At 66.0% G+C, this 793-nt stretch overlaps 1 protein-coding gene across 1 annotated transcript in view; it reads right to left on the bottom strand.

Annotated features, from left to right (window-relative positions):
- LOC104286271 (selenoprotein Pb-like) overlaps positions 1 to 793 on the bottom strand; it is a 4,872-nt gene that overhangs the window by 1,592 nt on the left and 2,487 nt on the right. The window lies entirely within an intron of this gene.

Genomic DNA, 793 nt, shown 5'->3' with positions numbered 1-793 from the left:
CCCCCCCGGGGGCGGGCCCCGGCCCCAGCCAGGTGGCCAGGGCCAACACCAGCAGCCCCATCCCGGCCCCCCGGCCCTGGCAGGGGGAAACGGGGTCTTAGCATCCCCTCTGCCCCAGGGCTCAACCTGGCAGGGTTGCCCCAACCCCACTGCAACCCCAAACTGCCTCCCCGCAGCCCCTCCGGGGCAGACAAAGCCTGGTGGGCAGTGTCAGACTGGTCCCAGCATGGCACTGGGAGCCGGGACCCCCGTGCTTGGAGGGGGGGTGAGGAAAGGGGGGATGAGGTGGGGGGATCGGGGTGCCCAGCTCCTGACGAGCACTGTGCCTTTGCTGCTGGCTTTAGTGGGCAACTGCTGCGACAGCCGGGTGCCATGGTGTGCCCCGGCAGCGAGGAACCTGCTCCACACATCGGGGGATGAAGGTCCCATGGGCCTTCTCCATCTCCCCAACCCCAAAAGCCAGAACCAGCCGTGCCCAGGGGTCTGTCTTTGCCCCCAAGATGTGCAGAGATGCAACCCCCATCATCCTGGCCACCAGCAAGGCGTCAGTGGGACAGGCGTGGTTTCACCTTCAGGTCACCTTGAGAGTCCTCAATGCTCCACAAAGCACTTAAGGGGTGCATAAAGCCTTTAACTCACCCCTGCCCCCAATACGTGCCTGAAGCCCCTTCCTCCCACAGCCCCCCAACCCTGCCCACCCCAAGATACGCCCCATCCCTCCAGGATCCCGTAAGCTTTATGGGCAGGGGGAGGGTTGGGGGGGGGACAATCCAGGGAGGTGGGGAGGGAGCAG

The sequence above is a fragment of the Charadrius vociferus genome, unplaced genomic scaffold (assembly GCF_000708025.1).
Source record: "Charadrius vociferus isolate BGI_N301 unplaced genomic scaffold, ASM70802v2 scaffold163, whole genome shotgun sequence".
NCBI lineage: Eukaryota > Metazoa > Chordata > Aves > Charadriiformes > Charadriidae > Charadrius > Charadrius vociferus.
This window is presented reverse-complemented; position numbering and strand designations above follow the sequence as displayed.